Source organism: Tupaia chinensis, unplaced genomic scaffold (genome assembly GCF_000334495.1).
Source record: "Tupaia chinensis unplaced genomic scaffold, TupChi_1.0 Scaffold000211_1, whole genome shotgun sequence".
NCBI classification, from domain to species: Eukaryota; Metazoa; Chordata; class Mammalia; order Scandentia; family Tupaiidae; genus Tupaia; species Tupaia belangeri.
The window spans coordinates 1973026-1978668 of record NW_006159686.1 but is presented as its reverse complement, the minus strand read 5'-3'; the positions used below and the strand labels follow the sequence as shown (position 1 = coordinate 1978668).

At 56.3% G+C, this 5643-nt stretch overlaps 1 protein-coding gene and 1 long non-coding RNA gene across 3 annotated transcripts in view; one reads left to right on the top strand and one right to left on the bottom strand.

The window, feature by feature from the left end:
- The window catches only part of LOC106734750 (uncharacterized), an 11649-nt gene extending 6054 nt beyond the window's left edge, over window positions 1–5595 (top strand). For both annotated transcript variants that reach the window (XR_003549217.1, XR_001370298.2), the window contains exon 3: window positions 5227–5595. This is a non-coding gene — a long non-coding RNA (uncharacterized LOC106734750). The remainder of the gene's footprint in view (window positions 1–5226) is intronic.
- The window catches only part of LOC102503351 (transmembrane protein 132D), a 399636-nt gene that overhangs the window by 110428 nt on the left and 283565 nt on the right, over window positions 1–5643 (bottom strand). The window lies entirely within an intron of this gene.

The following is a 5643-nucleotide window of genomic DNA, read 5'->3' as shown; positions in this document are numbered from 1 at the left end:
CCCCCCCCCCAGCCGATCCCGACACCCACGGGGGAAGGTGCGGCATTCGTGGATGCTGCGTCTGCATCGCCTCGGTGGGTGGGAGAGCCACCGGCCCTTCCACACGCAGCCCGTGTTTGTGCCACCAGCGCGGGCCCCTACCGTAAGCCAGCCCACGCCCCGGGAGCTGTGGGCTGTGCACCAAGGCGGACAGGCTCTCTGCCCTCACCTCAGGTCTGGAGGGAGAAAGGCCTTGGCCATAAATACGCAGCACAGGGTGGGTTCGAATCTCAAGGCAGCAGTGACGAGCCGTGGGGCGGGGAGCCTGTGTTGGAGGGCAGCCGGACGGCCTGATGAGGCCACTACGCAGGTAGGAGTTACTGGGCCCCGAGTCGCCTGTGAGACCTGCTTGGGGAGGAGGTTTCTGAGCATGGCGGGCGGGGGCAAATCCCAGAGATAAGGACATCGCAGCTTCAGGACGGCCACAGGCTAGCGGGTCTAGAGATTCAGTGAGGCGCTCAGCTCAGGACATGCGGCCAAAGAGGAAGACAGGCGATGGCGGGCCTCGGGGTCTCGTAAGAACTCCGAGTTGTACTGTCAGCGTGGGGAACGGCACGGAGGGCTTGGGCGAGGCAGCGGCTGCACGCTCGTCCTCACGAGGTGGCGGAGCTGCTGGAGCAGGTTGGTGGGAGGGGCGGCAAAAAGCCCTTTCAGTTAATGGGGACATGAAAGTGTTAGGAAGTGGGGAAGAATCGGAGAGGGAGAGGAGGTCAAACTCAAGGGCATGTTTTGGTGACAAGAGTAACAGTTGTCAGTTTTCAGAGGTTTTGCAGTAAGAGACGTCAGTGCTATGGAGAACGAGGTTGAGGGGGTGAGCAAGTTGAAGGAGTGAGAGGCAGTTTCACGAAACTTGTAAGGAAACTTGGGGGGACTAGATACTCGATGAGTTTTGAGAACACGGTAGGCATCGTGCATCAGGGATGTCGGTTACAAATTGTGCGTGGCACAACGTCTTACGGTGTCTTCATGGAAAGTGAGAAGTAAGTGAAATAGATGGTGTGTCAGATGACGACAGGGCCCGGGGTGTTAGCATGAGAAGGGGTCAGGATCTGAGTGTACGGCAGGGCGGAAGCACCAGAGACCGGATGTGAGGTCTGAGAGCAAAGGACCCCACAGTTCGGGGCTGAGTGACGGGAATGCTGGCATTGCCATTGGCTGACCTGAGGGGTCCAGGAGGAGCGTGCTCCGTGTGGCGATCTGGAGCTCGGCTGAGGACAGGCAAGTCTGAAACGTCTAGTGGAGTTCGGGGAGGAGCTCTGGGCTGGAGACACTCGCTGTGGAGTGATCACAAATACGTGATACTTAAAGACGCAAGAGAGAGTGGGATTCTCAAGGGACCTAAAGCAGGCAGAAGATAATCCCGAAGGTCGTCCCAGAGCAGTGCCTTGTTTACAGGGGAGGCAGACGACAAGGGACGAGGGGGACATGGAGAGAGAGCAGCTCATGAGGTGGGAAGGATCTGAACAGTGTGTCCTCCCGGCAGCGTCAGAACTCCGTAAGGACTCGTCCTTCCTGCGTTCTTCAGAATGTACATGAACAAGGACACTGATACCACGCTAGTCGCGGGTACACGTGACATAAAACCCGCAGTTATGACAAGTGCCCATTCCTGTCTGTTTGTGCTCTTCCCCTCTCAGGCCGACTGTGAACATCGCTGCCTCAGTCGTGCGGAACCGTGGAACAAGCCAGTGGAGCAGCTCAATCCCATCATACCCAGGGTTCTCAAACAGTTCCTCAGGCGGATGACGATGGACCGCGTCCAATGAGATATTTTAGAGAAAAATGCCAAATTACGCTTTCAGGCTGAAAACGCTCTGTGCACAAGTACCATCGCCGTGAAGATGCAGCTGAGGACCAGCGTGTGAAAGGGACAAAGAGGCTTAGGTAACTGGGGTCAGCGGTGGACAAGGCTCTCTGAGGGGAGCAGGCGATGGCGCAGGAGGTGCACGGCCAAGCTCAGCGCTCTTTGTCAGCTCACACCTGGAGCACCGTCGCCATCTGGGGACCACAGACCACTTCTGGGACCCAGACGGAGACTAATAAACAACCGCATGCTGAAAAGGAAAGGAACCCTCACTCCAAGGGCACTCCTGGAGAACATTAGGACAGTCAGAGAGTGAGCGCTACTGCTAGAACGGAGGGGGTGAGCCCAGAGACACTTGGTGGGACGCTGAGCTCTGACCCACCCTCGCCTTTTAGGCAAGAGAACAGAGCTCTCCAGCTGTCTTGTGCCTGGAAGATCTAGGTCTAAAAAGTGCTGGGAACTAGGCAAGGGTTAGATAAAGACGACAGGTCTTATGTGCCTATGTGTTCCGGTGTCTCTCCTAAGAGCAGGAAGAACTCATCGATGTGGTTTAAGCACAAATAAGGACATTATCGAAGGTGGATTTCTCAAAGATCGCCATCTGCAGTGCGGAGGGCAGACTGGAGTGCGATTAAGAATGGATGACATACCCGCAGTGGTTTAGATGGAAATGGGGATATTTCGATCACAGTCGTGGATACGAGAAGTGAAGGATGGGCTTGAAGGCTAGATTTGATTCTATCAGCAAGACGCGACTGGTTTGTAAAAGGAGAGAAGAGTGCTGAGGGTGACCTGCATGGGTAACGGAAAGGAAGCCAGCCACCCGGCAGTGCGCAATACTGACCTGTCTGTCATCTTTCCATCCGTCCATCCATCGAGTCGCCGGGAGAGACATGATGCATTTTTGCATTACAACAACACAGAGAAAAGTACATCATGGCTCTCCTGATGACCTAATATCATCTGTCTATCGTCTGCCCGCCTGTCTGTCTGTCTGTCGAGAGCTAGCTATCATGCACCTGCATTCTCTTCCTCTATCACCCACGTCCACGCTACCCACCCCTTAGGCTTTGCTCCTTCTATCTCTGTATTCAGAGATGCATGGGTTTACGTAAGAGGTAGGGCATTGTTTCCTGCCCTCAGGGAAGATCAGTATGAGGCCAGGGCCACCCCATGGCCTGGAGGTTAAGGAAACCAGAGCCCACATGGCCAACTGAGTAGTTCAAGCTCCAGCCCCAGTAACACACTAGACTCCTGTGTATGTGTACCCCAAACCCTGGCAGAATGGAGGAGAGGGGATGGTGGCATGCCCGTGCCCTGTTAGGGGTGCCTTTCTTCTCTCTCTGTCCCCATTTCCCTCCGTGGCTTTCAAGTGCGTGCACCCTCTGGCAAGTAACATTAGGAAGAGGCTATGCAGTTCCCTAGGAGACACTGTACAGGGAACTGAGCCCAACATGGCTGCTTCGAGACGCATTGCTGCTGACTGTTCTAACAGAATGTCAAGAATTCCACTGACCGGATGGGTCAACGCGACTTTATTTACCGATAAGAGGAGGCAGACGCCAGGACAGAGACTCGCCAGCATTGCCAGGAGAAGAGGGATGGAAACATGATTTTCCTTTTGGCTTGAATCTCATTATTTTTCTCAGAACTCAAAAAGCTCCTAACATCTCAGGTCGACCCCTTGGTGACGCTGCAGGGCTGCTCCGCTGTGTCCTGTGCTGAAGGCCCACTCACCCGGGACACTGCTGGGTACGCCTTGGCCGTCGCCCGTGTGGGGTTAGCGTTGCATGGCCTGCTCCTGTTTGGCACACGGGCGAGTCCCGGTCACACGTCCACAGTCACGGGGCCGGGGTTGGCCGCGCTGGACTCCTGGGGTTTACGCAGCAGCGATTATGGAGCCCGACCGATTCCTCTAGCCATGAGACTCCCTTCTGCAAGGCTCCGTTTTCCTCTCTGAAAAGCGGCCGCGGCGTCTCTCTGGTTTACCGTGAAGCGGTTTTGTGAAGCCTCTGCCTGGTGGACCAGCGTGCTGACATGTGGCGGACACATCTGTCCGCTGTGTGCCCTGGTTTCATCACCACGGGGAATTCTTTCCCACCAAGGGTGGAGTTTTCTAGAAAGACCCCGGTCCTTGTTCTGTTACTACACAAGATCCGTTCAGACGTGGTCCCGTCGACCACCTGTTTCCTATCTCAGAAAGGGGCTGGGCCTTTTGTCCTCTCTGAAGACAGACCCGTTACCTGTAGGGACACACATCTGACCCCTCGCGCTCCACCAGGAGGCAGAATCTTGCGTCATTTCAGAAAGGAAGCGGAGGATTTACAGCCGGAACGCACGGGTCTCTGTTAACATGTTTTGCAAAACCCCTTTCCTTAATGACGCCATTACTTTTCCGAGTGTCGTCTTATGCGTGCACTTAACTCACGCTCCTGGAGACCAGTGGCTTCCACTTCAATTTAAGAACTGTCCGGGAAACAGAGCCGCGTGGAACTCTGAGCACTGCGAACACGTCCCTCCACACGGTGTGCTGCTGACCGCTCAGGAGACGTAAGTGCGGTCAAAAGTCGCTTTGAATTTAACTGCTGTGTCCCTGGGTGGTGGCGCTGAGGAATTCGGCCGAAGGACAGCTGTTCTGCTTTACGACGGAGCACGGAGGGGCACTGCTGTCCCCCCGCCTCTCACATGTGCACAGCGAGACAGCTCCGCAGCAGCCTTTCTGTCTGTCAGTCCAGTCCCAGTGTTCCCTGAGCACCCCACTGGGAAAACGAGCGTAGGCATTAACACCAGGCTCTGTGAACACATGCACGCTGGAGAACAGCCCAAATACCTGCCTAGCGTTGCGGCATCCACAGACTAGAGCCGCTGTCGGGGAGCCAAAGGCAACGCCGTCGCTCCCGAGGAAGAACGCCGGCTCTCGAGAAAGATGACCAGAGGAAGCTGCCCGAGCGTGAGGTGGTCTAACCGCCCCGTCACGCATGTGCTAAACCTCTGGATGGGAAGTTCACGGGTTATAAGTATGTTTCAGACCTTTAACCCGGCTCAAGCCCCGTGTTGGACTTTGAAGATCGCCAGCCACCACTTTAACTCAGCCCACGGCCGCCTACCGCTGGACGACAGGTTGGCTCCACGCGAGCCCGCAGTGCCGTCCGTGTGGAGCATGCGTGTGCTTGCTGACGGGAACACGTGTCTGTTATCGGATGCTTTGAGAATTTTCGATGGGAAATATATACACGTATGTATTTATGTGTAAGGGAGGAAGCGTTGACCCCCTCCACCAAGGCTCTTTAATTATGTGTGTCTTCTGTTTTTCTGGGCATTTTCCAGGCGTGCTCCTGTGCTCCCTGTCAGCAGGTTGGTTTCATTCTGGTTTCCCTCCTTAGGATTCCGAGGACGCTGACGGCACCCCGTCTCAGCTAACGATGACGTGCTGCCCCAGCCGCGCCGACTGCCGGACGCCTGCCGTAGATGAGGGGCTGTCGCAGTGTCACCGGGGACCAGGGCTTGGCCTCCTTTGGCACAGGCTGACCGAGGGGAAGGACTGCACCTGCCCTTGAAAGACAGGTGTTCTTGCTGTCTCCACTGAGTGTGAACAAGGCCCCACTTGGCTTAGGCGTTGCCTTTGATGAGGGAGGGGCCCGGTGAATGGAGGCCGACAGCAGAATAGAAGCACGAGGACTGTAGTGGACCAGGGCTGGCCTGCAGTGACCACTCCCGGGTACCAGCGGGCCGGGGCTGGCCTGCACTGACCACCCACCCCCGGGTACCAGCGGGGGGGGGGGGGGCGGGGCCGATCACCC